Below are 12,854 nucleotides of genomic sequence, written 5' to 3'. Positions count from 1 at the left end.
CCGATTTCGGTAATGGACCAATGGTATCAATTAAAACGGTATCAAATGCTGTTGCTGGCGTTGGTGTCAATGTTAATGGTGTTTTGGTATGTGTTGTTGTTTTGGCTTGTTGGCATTTCAAACAAGTCTTTACATACTTTGAAATTGTCTTAGTCATTTGTGGCCAATAATAAAATCTTTTGATTTTTGACAGGGTTCGCGCGATACCCGTATGGCCTCCTTCTATAGGATCATCATGGAATTTTGTCAAAATTTCTTTAATTTGAGCTTCGTCGTTTTTTTCTATGATGATCACCTTTTGTAGAATAGCTAGTTCTACTTTTTGGAGTACTCGATTGCCCTTTGTTTTAAATTCATTTAGTGATACAAATTCGAATATTTGTTCACTTGGTGATATTCGCATTTTTGTTATTTTATGCATTCCGGCTTTTGAAATAAGCCTTTGAAAGAATTGATTTAGATCAAATGTTTCATTAGAATACAAGTCATTAACATCAAAGCGTGAAACAATTGTTTTTCCTCGTTTTAATAAACACTTGTGTTTATCTATTGTAGGGGTGAGCAATGTCCGTTAAGTTGAAATTTGAATTTAAATTGTATGGCGGTATCGATATTTGCGACGCGACTGTTGTGCAAGCTAACAGCTGCTCGCGATAACATCTGCATTCGATGATTGATGCACTCGCCAACAGATGTTAGTATATTATTAATTATCTATTGAATATTTGCAGTGAGTTGGCAGGATCACTTTTGCCATTCACATAAGTATCGTATTAAATAATATCGATATCTAACTTAGATAATCAAGCAATATCGATATTCTCGCTTAATCTAGGCTAGACCATCACTTTTCAATTCGAAAGCTACAAAGATAGTGTGCCGCAGCCAAAATATTAAAAATAAATCTGACGGCATCCGTCATAATATAATATATATATTTTATTGGTGTTGTTCGGGAGTGCGCACTTTTCAAAGTGCATTGTTTTTATTTTCTTTGGCCCTCTTGTTGGTTTTACAAGGTACGTAGCGAGATAACCAAACTTCATAATTTTAATTGGTACGTTTTTCCTGGTGTAGGTTATTGTGTGTGCAATCACGTGGCAACGACCACAGTACAGCACACATCCACTGATCTGCAACTGCAGAGGCCCCGCGCCAAAAAGGCGTGGCAACAACTTTGCAAAGGGAGTTGCCACCATATGCCTAGATATTTGCATTTGAGTCACCAGTTTAGTGACTTAAAGACAGCAAGAGGCTGTAGAAGCGACGCCATGCGTTGCTAAAACGGTTCCAGAAGGAACCCAAGCTTCGGATAAACTCTTTTGAGATAGAACGGATTAGCATTGAGCTGATCGTGGCCACTTCTCGTTACCAGTGTGGAAGTTGCGCCATGCGCTGCTGCGGCTGCGCGTTTCGCAGACTCGTTGCTACGACTCGCTGCTAAGTGTTGCCGAGTCCGCACCACTCGTCGTCGCATCCCTGATTGGATGTTGTGTTGACAGTGCGATTGTCACTGGAGGCCACTGCTAATTTTCGTTGCTGCTTCTGACGCCGCCGACAGTGCTGTTGCACTCTCTGTCGCCTTTGTTGCTGTTATTTCTTTTCTCGTATACGATTTTTCTTTGCCATATAAAATGTTCAACAAAGTAACGTAAATTCAATTAAAAATAGTATTGAAATATAATTCGTATTTGAATTTAAATGTAAATTTTATATTTAGTATTATATTTTAAGTTAGATATAATCCAATAGTAAGTCCTCATATGGGTATGGTATGTATATAATATTATATCAAAGCTGTTATATATTCTAATCCTTTTTGAAGTTCACCCAGCTCATCAACTCATCAATCATCACAGGCCTGTCGATATCGATGCAGTATAAAAATCAGCGTATAATGAGTATGTGTAAGTACGGCATAGCCGCACAAAAATCGTTTGTAACTTGTATATGACAGCTATTATTTTTATTATTATTCTTAGTAGTATTATATTCATACCCTTCCTATTAGGAAATACTAGGCAAATTAATATAGGAGGCAAATAATGCATAAAATGAAGTTATGTACATGCATTATAGTATTTTTGAATTCTTTTAGTATTGATCTCTTGGAATAATCATGAAGTCGAAATAAAATTGTAAAGTAATGGGCACCTGATATTACTTGTTGTTGCTTAAATTGGGTAAAGGCATAGAGCCAGAAGCTTTTACAGGTTGGGAGGGTAAAGAAGAAGAACATAACCATCTTCGTTCTTCATATATATATATTGAATGCATATACTTCTTAACCGGTCTATCGGTTGATAGCCTATCCTGTCTGTTCCCGTCTTAACTCTGTCTACCTTTTTTTTATCTGTGTGGCACGGTAGCTTACTAGGTGGCAAAAGACCCACCCCACTTTCCCTGAGCTTTAGTCGACAATGTAGGCAGAGTATGCTTCCAGTTGGCTGCCCACTGAACGGGTCGTCTTATTATAAGACGACGCCCAAGACGTGTTCGTTACATAAATAAAATGGCGCCCAACCGTGGAGCCGGAGATCGTTACATAAAATAAAATGGCGCCCAAACGTGGAGCCGGAGATCGTAACACAATAAAACGGCTCAAACGTGGAGCCGGAGATAGTAATACAAAAAAAATGCGCTCTAAATGGAGTCGCCATTTAATAAAATGGTGCCCGAACGTTGAGCCGAAATTGTGTTAGAATAAAATGTCCAACCAATTAGCGATCCAGAATCTAGGAATCGCATCCCCGCGCTTCCGGTTACCTTTTTCATATTCCCATTTCCTTCCTCAACCGCCATCCAAATCTTTAGTAGTGCAGCGTGTCAGCTGTTTGATTATTCGGAAGGGTAGGTAGTCTGCTAATTTTCGTGGAGCCTAACCAATAATCAATCAAGTTGGCCAATATAATACTAACCATAGTTAGTAGTCTCTAAAGCTTATTCGACTTGTCATCTTATCACTCTGGAATGTTAGAATTAACCTCAGGTTGATCTAAACCAAGTGATAGATTTCAGTTAGCAGTAAGTTTTGTTTTTCTGTTTGAATGAGTGAGAAAATTGAGATCGCTCTTGTTGGATTATTTCGACAAGTTCCTCTTTTCCTTCATCAACTAATCAAAGAAGTTTATAGATTCAGTTCATTTACTAAGAAGTATTGCAGGATATATATATTTGTTTTTATGCGACAAGTAATAAAAGGATAAGTCCCAATTAAAAGATTTTGAGAGAGAATAAATAATTTTGTTGAATATTATTTTCTGAATTTAAATAATATTGTTGAATATTATTTTATTGCTGTTGTTATATAATAATATTGTTGAATATTATTTTCCGATTTTAAAATTGTATAGAGAAAACAAATTTCATTATGGCAGTTATGCGTAGTACAGAGGATTTAGTTTCGTTAAGCAACGTGGCCCAAGAATCAATTCTCTGCACTATTTGCAACGACGTCAATTCTGAAACAGCTTATACCGAAACACGGTGTAAACATAAATTTCATAGTTCTTGTCTGTCAGAGTGGTTAAATAGTAATACCACTTGTCCAAATTGTAGGCAGCCATGTACTCTTACACATAGTGCCGAGAATTTGTCACGTATGGCAGGTGCCAATTCACGAACCACATTGGGTAGACCTCGAGGTGCGAGTAATAATCCCGCCGGAGCTATTCCAAGAAATCGTCCAGTAACTAGGTCGACCAATAGAAACACCCAAAATACACGCCAATCAGTTGGTGCTGCAACTAGGCGAGACTCGGGTAGATTCGTTCCTATTAGCAATGTAAGTAATGAGGATCACATTCAACAAATGATATCAAGTTCTTTAGAAGCTCATAGAACAAGTATTGCTGCAGCAGTGTCTGAGCAAATTAACACGGCTTTACGTAACTTGAATCTTTCTTCCTTTCGGAGAGGATCTCGAGACGAGTCACAGCTCGAATGGGATAACGAGATTCCTGACAATGTGCCAAGAGCTAATGACTCTAATTCGAGAAACAGAGCCTCAGATGGACGTACGAACATGAGTGACTACTCCACTGATAGGCCTGACCGAATTTCCAATGTTATTTCTAATTGGAAAATTAAGTTTTCTGGTTCAGCCAATGATCTTCCTATAGAAGATTTTATATATCGTATTAATTGTCTTACGACCCAATATTTCAATGGCAACTTCGACGTATTGTATCAATTTGCCAATTTACTCTTTCCGGTTCTGCTCTTCCTTTTATTGGCGAGTTCATAAGACGGCAGGTCATATGAATTGGTTTGAGCTATGTAATAAGTTACGAGAACGTTATCAAGATCAAAGATCGGATCGAGATATTAAGCAGGCTATGAGACACAGAAAGCAATTAACCAATGAGACTTTTGATGACTTTCTGGATGCGATGGTGGCTATCGCAGATTCTCTCAAAAACCCGTTATCGGAGTTTGACATCATAACAGAAGTCAGACATAATCTGAGATCTGATCTGAAGCACGAGTTACTGCATATAGATACACCTAGTCTAGCTATATTGCGAAGAGAATGCCATAGACACGAAGATTTCTTTAGAAACACGCGTTCGAGACAGCGTGAGAATATTTCTAGGAGAGTTGTCAATGCCATTTCTCATGATGGGGATTCTGATAATCAATCTGTATCAGAACCTGAATCGAATGAAGAAATCTGTGCCTTACTTGAAAAAGTTAAAATGTTGGAATTGTGATGAATCTGGTCATCGTTATCACGATTGTCTAAAAACTCGTCGCATTTTCTGTTTTGGTTGTGGCTTAAAAGACATGTATCGCCCTACTTGTCCCAAATGTCGACCAGTACAGGAAAACTTAACGAAGGATGTTCTCCAAATTCAAACGAGGAACATCCGACACTAGCCTGGGATTCCAACATAATGACTCTCTACCTGACACGACTTTACAACCCCCTGACATTTCTTATCAATCACCAGATTTAAAATTTTATCGATCGTTCAAGCCATATCATGAACGCTTGCGAGAATATCGTTTGCGTCGAGCAGAAATTTTTAATGCCAACGCATTGTTTGTCAAAAGAAGCCGTTCTTCTCAACGACTGAAAGCATTTTGGGAAAATAGACGAAGATTAAAATGCTTTACTATTTCCTCTATAGTGCACAAGAACAATGATATTCGTCCGTTTACACAGATTTGTATTTTCGACAAATCTTATTTAGCTCTCCTCGATAGTGGCGCTAATAAAAGTGTGATAGGATACGCTCTTGCAGAACACATTATCTCTATGAAACACAAATTTAAGAAAATTAAAGGTTTTGTTCATACTGCGGATGGTTTAAAGCAAGCTGTTGCTGGTACAGTTAGCATTCCCATCACTTTTAATTCTAAGATTAAGGATTTCGAATTTTTGCTCGTACCGTCCATTAAACAAGATGTGATTTGTGGTATGGATTTCTGGAAGGCCTTTGACATTTCCATTTCGCCTTCGTTCACTATTAATGAGATCAAAGCTGAGTCGTCACTTGATTCATCTGGCCTTGATCTTTCTGTGTCGCAGAGAGCTAAATTGAATTCCGTAATCGGATATTTTCCTTCATCAGAACGTGATGGCTTAGGTGAAACCTCACTCATAGAGCATAATATTGATACAGGCAATATCAAACCCATTAAGCAAAGATTCTACTCTTTGTCGCCAGCTAAAGAGAAGTTGCTGTGCGAAGAAGTAGATCGAATGATTAAGATAGGCGTAATCGAAGAAGCTCCCACTTCGCCGTGGTCTTCTCCTGTCACGTTAGTCGTTAAACCAGGGAAGGTTCGATTCTGTTTAGATGCTCGCAAACTCAACGCGGCGACAGTAAAAGATGCCTATCCCATGCCTATATTGGATGGTCTCTTAAGTCGACTCCCTTCGGTGCAATGCATATCGAAAATCGACTTAAAAGACGCATTTTGGCAAATACGTTTGGATTCGGATTCTCGTCCGAAAACTGCTTTTACAATACCCAACCGACCTCTATATCAATTTAAACGTATGCCTTTTGGTCTTACCAATGCTCCTCAGACTATGTGCAGATTGATGGATCAAGTTATACCGTATCAGTTAAAATCGCATATATTTGTATATCTTGATGATCTGCTAGTCATGTCAACAAGTTTTGATGAGCACTTGGAGCATTTGTCTACAGTTGCTACACAATTGCAAAAGCGGACTGACGATAAATGTCGGAAAAAGTCAGTTTGGTTTACGCCAAGTAGATTATCTTGATATATTGTAGGAGAAGGTACTCTCCAAATAAACCCTAACAAAATACAAGCAGTGGATGAGTTCCCAGCTCCAAAAACACGGAAACAACTAAGAAGATTTTTAGGTATGACTGGATGGTATCAGCGATTCATTTCCCAGTATTCTACAGTCATATTTCCCCTAACTGAATTATTAAAAGGAAAATCGTATGAATGGAATGACGTAGCTCAAGTGGCCTTTGATGAAATCAAACGCAAGCTGTGTTCTGCTCCATTTCTAATTCATCCGAATTATTCAAAGCCATTCGTTGTACAATGCGACGCTTCGTCCTATGGAGTAGGCGCTGTATTAGCTCAAGTGGATGAATCAGGAAGCGAGAGACCCATCGCTTATATGTCCAAAAAGCTAAATAAAGCCCAACGAAACTATACAGTGACTGAGCTTGAATGCCTAGCGGTTGTTCTGGCAATAAAAAAATTTAGAATGTATATCGAAGGACAGTCTTTTAAAGTCGTTACTGATCACGCAAGCCTACGTTGGTTAATGAACCAATCAGACTTGAGTGGGAGGCTGGCTCGATGGGCAATTAAATTACAGGGCTTTTCTTTTGATATTGAACACAGAAAAGGAAGTGAAAATGTAGTAGCTGATGCACTTTCTAGATCCTTCGAAGAAGTGACAGAAATCGCAGCAGTAGAGTTAGAACTGTTCCCGGAAATAAATCTCGATTCCGATGCCTTTCAATCACCTGAATATTGTAAGTTAAGAGATAGCTATCAAGAAGCTGCTTTACCTGATTTTCAAGTAATCGATCAATTCATTTATCATCGTTGCGCATTTAATCAGGATTGTTGGAAATTATTCGTTCCAGGCGAATTACGACAATCAGTGATCAGAGCTGCTCATGATCAGCCAACTTCTAGTCACTGTGGCATAGCTAAATGCTTAGAACAACTGAGAAGGAGATTCTTTTGGCCCAAGATGGTTGTCGATGTTCGTAACTATATTAAAAATTGCGATATATGTAAAACCACTAAATATCCAACGTGCAACTTAAAACCTCCGATGGGAAATAAAGTATCGAGTGACAGACCTTTTCAGAGGTTATACATCGATTTTATTGGTCCTTTTCCGCGCACTAAACAAGGCAACGTAGGAATTTTCATCATCCTAGACCATTTTTCTAAGTTTACCTTTCTTAAACCAGTAAAGAAATTTACATCGCAAGTTATCATCAATTATTTAAGAGATGATATCTTTGCATGTTTTGGAGTACCGGAAGTTATAGTTAGCGACAATGGCACTCAATTTAAAAGCCATGAGTTCACTAACTTTATTTCCAAATTCGGAGTTCAGCATATAAGAACAGGTGCGTATGCTCCGCAATCAAATGCAGCCGAAAGAGTTAATCGCTCTATTAACGCAGCCTTAAGAGCTTATATACGGAGTGATCAGCGGGTGTGGGACATTTATTTGCCAAGTATCAATGCGGCTTTAAGAAATTCCATACACCAGTCGATTGGCATATCTCCATATCTAGTAGTATTCGGACAACATATGACTACACACGGTCAAGATTTTAAATTGCTTAGAAATCTTGAGTTGCTTAGCGATGGAACGGAAGGTTTAAATAGAATTGATCAATTTCAGAAGATTCGTGCAGACATTGAAAAACATCTCACAATGGCTTATGAGAAAAATCAGCAGATGTATAATTTGCGTAGTAGACCACGTTCTTTTGAAGTTGGACAACAAGTGGTCAAACGGAATTTTGCATTAAGCAATGCAGCAACAAATTTTAATGCCAAGTTAGCTCCTGTTGGAATCAACGCTCGCATTAAAAAGAAAATTGGCAATTCTTTATACTTATTGGAAGATCTAACAGGGAAAGAAATAGGCACATTCCATGCTAAAGACCTTTGGTAGTTCCTTGTTCACCCTTTTTCAAATTCAATCTTCGTCGTAAAGACTCCCATTGAACTTGTGGTGTAGGGGTGAGCAATGTCCGTTAAGTTGAAATTTGAATTTAAATTGTATGGCGGTATCGATATTTGCGACGCGACTGTTGTGCAAGCTAACAGCTGCTCGCGATAACATCTGCATTCGATGATTGATGCACTCGCCAACAGATGTTAGTATATTATTAATTATCTATTGAATATTTGCAGTGAGTTGGCAGGATCACTTTTGCCATTCACATAAGTATCGTATTAAATAATATCGATATCTAACTTAGATAATCAAGCAATATCGATATTCTCGCTTAATCTAGGCTAGACCATCACTTTTCAATTCGAAAGCTACAAAGATAGTGTGCCGCAGCCAAAATATTAAAAATAAATCTGACGGCATCCGTCATAATATAATATATATATTTTATTGGTGTTGTTCGGGAGTGCGCACTTTTCAAAGTGCATTGTTTTTATTTTCTTTGGCCCTCTTGTTGGTTTTACAAGGTACGTAGCGAGATAACCAAACTTCATAATTTTAATTGGTACGTTTTTCCTGGTGTAGGTTATTGTGTGTGCAATCACGTGGCAACGACCACAGTACAGCACACATCCACTGATCTGCAACTGCAGAGGCCCCGCGCCAAAAAGGCGTGGCAACAACTTTGCAAAGGGAGTTGCCACCATATGCCTAGATATTTGCATTTGAGTCACCAGTTTAGTGACTTAAAGACAGCAAGAGGCTGTAGAAGCGACGCCATGCGTTGCTAAAACGGTTCCAGAAGGAACCCAAGCTTCGGATAAACTCTTTTGAGATAGAACGGATTAGCATTGAGCTGATCGTGGCCACTTCTCGTTACCAGTGTGGAAGTTGCGCCATGCGCTGCTGCGGCTGCGCGTTTCGCAGACTCGTTGCTACGACTCGCTGCTAAGTGTTGCCGAGTCCGCACCACTCGTCGTCGCATCCTGATTGGATGTTGTGTTGACAGTGCGATTGTCACTGGAGGCCACTGCTAATTTTCGTTGCTGCTTCTGACGCCGCCGACAGTGCTGTTGCACTCTCTGTCGCCTTTGTTGCTGTTATTTCTTTTCTCGTATACGATTTTTCTTTGCCATATAAAATGTTCAACAAAGTAACGTAAATTCAATTAAAAATAGTATTGAAATATAATTCGTATTTGAATTTAAATGTAAATTTTATATTTAGTATTATATTTTAAGTTAGATATAATCCAATAGTAAGTCCTCATATGGGTATGGTATGTATATAATATTATATCAAAGCTGTTATATATTCTAATCCTTTTTGAAGTTCACCCAGCTCATCAACTCATCAATCATCACAGGCCTGTCGATATCGATGCAGTATAAAAATCAGCGTATAATGAGTATGTGTAAGTACGGCATAGCCGCACAAAAATCGTTTGTAACTTGTATATGACAGCTATTATTTTATTATTATTCTTAGTAGTATTATATTCATACCCTTCCTATTAGGAAATACTAGGCAAATTAATATAGTAGGCAAATAATGCATAAAATGAAGTTATGTACATGCATTATAGTATTTTTGAATTCTTTTAGTATTGATCTCTTGGAATAATCATGAAGTCGAAATAAAATTGTAAAGTAATGGGCACCTGATATTACTTGTTGTTGCTTAAATTGGGTAAAGGCATAGAGCCAGAAGCTTTTACAGGTTGGGAGGGTAAAGAAGAAGAACATAACCATCTTCGTTCTTCATATATATATATTGAATGCATATACTTCTTAACCGGTCTATCGGTTGATAGCCTATCCTGTCTGTTCCCGTCTTAACTCTGTCTACCTTTTTTTTTATCTGTGTGGCACGGTAGCTTACTAGGTGGCAAAAGACCCACCCCACTTTCCCTGAGCTTTAGTCGACAATGTAGGCAGAGTATGCTTCCAGTTGGCTGCCCACTGAACGGGTCGTCTTATTATAAGACGACGCCCAAGACGTGTTCGTTACACTATTTTGATTAGAACATGTTTCTTTGTGTCATTATTGTTGACAACTTCAAAGACTTTGGGCTTTTTTATTATTTGCTCATTTTTATTTTGTGTTTTGACCTTTGTTTCTTCTTTGCAGGAATTTTCCTGTACAGCTTTTGATCTAGTCGTTACTTTTAGTATTTCTCTATTAATGGTTTTCAATTCTTTTATTGTTATGCGTGACAAGGCGTCCGCAATATGGTTATCTTTCCCCCTTAAGATATTCTACTGTAAAGTCATACTCTTCTAAGTCCAGCCTCATCCGAGTGAGTTCGGAACTCGGATTTTTCATAGAGAATAGGTATGACAATGGTCTATGATCGCTTTTTACCATGAAATGCTTGCCATATATGTATGGTCGAAAATGATTTATGGCCCAATGAATGGCCGCTAATTCTTGTTCTGTAGTGGACTTATTACTTTCACCTTGAGTGAACATTCTTGAAGCGTATGCCACTGGAAGTTGTTGACCATTGTGGTCTTGTGTAAGTACCGCTCCGCATGCGTGTTTACTAGCATCGGTTGTTTTGCAAAATTCTTTGCTGAAATCTGGGTACTGCAATATTGTTGGTTTCATTAATTCCTTTTTTAAAAATTCGAATGCACTATTGCATTCTGCTGTCCATTCGAATTTGACATTCTTTTTACAAAGCCTCGTTAAGTGGCGTGAATGATTAGAAAAATTTTTTAATGAAACGTCTGTAATAGTTACAGAAGGCTACGAAACGTCTAGCACTGTCAGCATCTGTTGGTATAGGATATGTAACGAATCACTAGTGTAGTATTCGTCTGGTGCTGGTGTTGGGTTTATTAGCGTGGCGTACGCGCTGGCTTCTCCGGGCTTTGCTCAGGTAGCATGGGGTTAAACAAAAAGGCCAACTAATAGGACGCACCACTTATAACAATAATACATTTAAAATTCGCGTACATAGGGGAAGACAGAGAAGAAGGAGAGTAATGGGAAGGTTACATTAAACAATAGTGAAAGGGAAGAGACAGGGAAGGAGAGGAAGGTAGGTTAACAAAGAAGACGGAGCCACTCTCTAACGCAACACAGCTGTTATTGTGTGCAGACGCCCACCCTACCGTGATCCTGCATTCAAATGCCAAAAACTTAAAGTTGGCAGGATCCCTAAAGACAGTGGTTCGGCTAACCTACTCCTGCTTGGTTAGGCATGGTTCCAAATAAAAGTAAACAATTAAGCGGACATACTTAATTTATTAACATATAAGAAAAGTGATTTGAATTTTAACATTACAAACGAAATGACAAGAAAAATAAATAAATAAATTAATTAACGGACAAACATAGTAAGTGTGTATGAGGCAGAAATTATTTAAATAAGGCCAAAACGGAAAAAAAATAAATAAATAAATACTAAAAATAATTAACCTATAAATATAAAATATGTTCTTGCATAATTATAATATAAATAATTATTTTGGAAGTATTAAATGGAAATAAAATGAAGTGAAACTAAAATGATAGTTAAAATTAACTAATTTTGGTTCATGTAGAATGTATTGCTAGCATTTAGAATATAGGCAAACATTATATTGAAATTAAATGTGGATCAGCTGATGGCTGTCACTCAAATAAATGACTTGCTATTGCCAGTCTCGCAAGGTCATTGACCGCTGGGACTGCAAACAGCTGTAGCAGCGCTATGGTCAGAGGGACCACAAGCAAACGAAAGCTTTAGCTCTAGCTCATAAGAAATCAATAAGTTAGAATGAATCAGACTTACATACAGTCGCGACTCCCACGCAGAAAGATCTTTCCTTGTGTTGGTGCCTGTCTGTGGTGTAGCTGTGGAGAGATAATAATTTCCGAGCTTTTGCGCATGCATGCAAGCTACTTGCTATGTAAGACGATCAAACAAACATACATACATACACACGTATGTAGGTATGGTTGTATCTGCTTGGCGGCAATACAAAATCATTAAATTTTATAAGTAAATACAATTATACAATGAAATCTTGCCTATTTCTGTTGCCTGATTTGCACTCTTAAGTGTTTGCCATTGTGGTCTTGTACAATTAAACAGTGGTATTTGTACTAGGCGGGCCGAAGAAAAGTGATTGTTTTCAATTTTCTCGCCACATCATAATACACTTACAGCACTTACAAACATTCACTTAAAAATGCACACTAAACAATCTAAACTAACAATATTACAACGAACAATAAGATAACAAGAAAAAATAAGCTAACAATAATACAACCAAAAAAAAAACATTAGCTGCTATTCAGCTGTTCGCCTTCCTACTGGGTGACACTGATATTCGCCTGGAGGACACCACAGAACATAGCAATCTGTAGATGGAGATTGCAAAGCCGTCGGCCGCAGATGTTTTCCTTCATCCGAAACTCAGTCTGCTTGGTTCTGCTCAATGAGAGTCTGCAACCAACAGCAGATCATCTGCTCGTGACGTACCAACAGCTGATGTGGCCAGCAAAGCTGTGACAGCGAGCTTTGGGTGGATGGCCGTTAATCCCTCCTGTGTGTGTGGTGAATTTTCAGTATAACGAATTTAAAATTCGACCACATTCAAATTTGGATATTGGTTTATTATAAATTATTACGCCGTTTTATATAACTGGATATGGCGTTCATATGAATTATCACGGCGTTTATATTAATTGTGTTATTATAATTTATGGCGGA

The 12,854-nt window shown here is 38.1% G+C and overlaps 1 long non-coding RNA gene across 1 annotated transcript; it reads left to right on the top strand.

Moving 5' to 3' along the window:
- Positions 1-556: 556 nt before the first annotated feature.
- LOC133849875 (uncharacterized) lies at positions 557-1,696 on the top strand. The gene is made up of 2 exons (XR_009895493.1): positions 557-1,019; positions 1,078-1,696. It is a non-coding gene; the product is annotated as an uncharacterized LOC133849875 (long non-coding RNA).
- Positions 1,697-12,854: the final 11,158 nt, after the last annotated feature.

This window comes from Drosophila sulfurigaster, unplaced genomic scaffold, assembly GCF_023558435.1.
Source record: "Drosophila sulfurigaster albostrigata strain 15112-1811.04 unplaced genomic scaffold, ASM2355843v2 ctg21_pilon, whole genome shotgun sequence".
NCBI lineage: Eukaryota > Metazoa > Arthropoda > Insecta > Diptera > Drosophilidae > Drosophila > Drosophila sulfurigaster.
Note: the sequence above shows the minus strand (reverse complement) of the source record. Positions and strands in the feature narration are given on the sequence as shown.